This window comes from Teleopsis dalmanni, chromosome 1 (genome assembly GCF_002237135.1).
Source record: "Teleopsis dalmanni isolate 2A chromosome 1, ASM223713v2, whole genome shotgun sequence".
NCBI lineage: Eukaryota > Metazoa > Arthropoda > Insecta > Diptera > Diopsidae > Teleopsis > Teleopsis dalmanni.
Genome location: NC_051846.1, coordinates 225,483,456 through 225,485,642, shown reverse-complemented (window position 1 = coordinate 225,485,642; position 2,187 = coordinate 225,483,456).

The following is a 2,187-nucleotide window of genomic DNA, read 5'->3' as shown; positions in this document are numbered from 1 at the left end:
CGCATTGATGTCGCATAACTTACTGGTGACTATTTGTAGTGTTTGTCGTACTGCAAGTGCAATCCATGTGATGATCTAATACTTTACATAGGCTTTCAAGTCCGTATCTCATAACTTTTTTGAGTAAGTATATAAAAAGAAAATATTAATCATAATTTATTTTCTTGCCTTCAATAATTTCAATTCTCTATACATTTTTGGTGGATTGATTGAGATATAACTTTAAAATTCCTTAACAAATTTTCTTTTAATCCTTTAACAAAGCTTTTCCTGAAGCTCTTGCATAACGATGAGCTTATGCGATGCTGCATGATCATTTTCAGAATCATGATCTGCCAAAAATCTGACTATTTTCGGCGAATGTTCTCGCGCAAAACCCTTATCACCTTTAATAGAAGTCTTTCTTCACTGTTTGTCTGTCTAGAAATAACTCGGCTGCACCACAACACGATAATCGAAAAAAACTGTCAACATGAGTTTTCATTTACGATTCATTCTTGAATTCGTGATGAACGCTTCCTAAAGAGATATATAATACTCATGAGCCTAGATATTTAAATACTTCAAGTTTGTGGTTACCAATAATTAAAATACGGTCAAATCTGCTTATGGTTTGACCGGTAATACTAATGGTCTTTACCCGAGAGAGATGTTTTCGTTTTGACTTTATTGTTGCGTAGTTCGATATGTTGAGAATTATGTTATATTAACCCTTAAAATTAATTTTTAATGGACTATTCTACCACTATGACTTTTAAATTAGTTTAATTCCAATATATAAGCCATTACTTTAAATTATTGAGTTTCAAATAATAACATTTTGTAAACTTAAAAAAATGTTAGCTCCTAAGAGAACCAGTTTTCTTGTTTTCTATTGTGTAAAAAGAGGAAAATATATAAAACAATTATAACACAATTACTTTTGTCTTTCTCTTTGTTCTAAAGTATTTCTTCTAAACCACAAAACATGTGCAAGCCTCTTGAAATTTCAAATCTTATATTGTTAAGAAGCAACTCCTACTGTTTTGAAGTCTTCCAAATTATTGTTGCATTTTTAATGTAGTTACCTTCTTGACATTTCACAAACACTAATGTTATCAATCTTCATCCAGCTGACCCGTGCCAAATGTATAAAAATATATTCCAAAGTCCTTTTATCCTTCTGCTACCACACAAAAATAACTGCAGATGGTCGGATTCTTAAAATAAAAATATGACGGCACATATTGCAGCAGTCGATGTGGGGTCACTTAGAGGATTACTTGAAATTCAATAGGCTTAAAATGTGTGCAGAGGGAAGTGTGTTAATTAGTTTAAATAAACATGTGTATGTATAATGCATATATACATTTATGTATATACTTTTAACATATATAAAAATAAATAAAAAATTGTAAGCGTAGCAATGAAAAATATAGCATTGCAATCGTTGTAGTTGTAGTTGCAAAATTTGAGTTTTTCATGCTATAAAAATGCTATTCAATATCGAAATACGATATGGTCCAGTTTAAAGATAACAGAACAAAAAAAAGATAAATAATTTTTATATTTTGCTTAGCAAATGAGGTCAGTTGACCAATGGGGCGGGTATACGAGTATTTTCACACTGTCTGTTGTTCTACTACATATACGAGTATATGGCGATTATCTGGAATACAGAGAACCAAATAGAAACACAACAGAAAAATACAAAAGATATAAAGTAGCAAATTTAAAATAAAATAACGTAAATAATATTAAAATAAAATAATTGGAAAATGTTGAGCATATTTAAAACACATGGTCCATAGTACGCCTAGAAATTGATTTGCAATTTTGAGGGTGTGTAATGAACACTGAAATGCAATTTCAGATAAAATAATTTAAAGAACAATAACAATTATGATAATTGCTGAACTTTAACATTTCTGCATTTGTCATGCAATTGTGCAGCTGGTCTAATGGATTTAATAATCCTTCTGACTGCTTTTTATTCTATTCTATTTTTATTTTTCTCCACTAAATATGACGTATAATGGTTAATAAAACTATTTGCTATTCATAAAATTTTCACACCTTTCTTGAAGCTTTTTGTGACTTTATTATCATTTATGTGCTCATCACGTTGCTTACTTTGCAAATATTTTTGTCGCATGCGATAAGATAATTCATAGAATTTTTTATAAAAATGCTTACATTCTTACATTT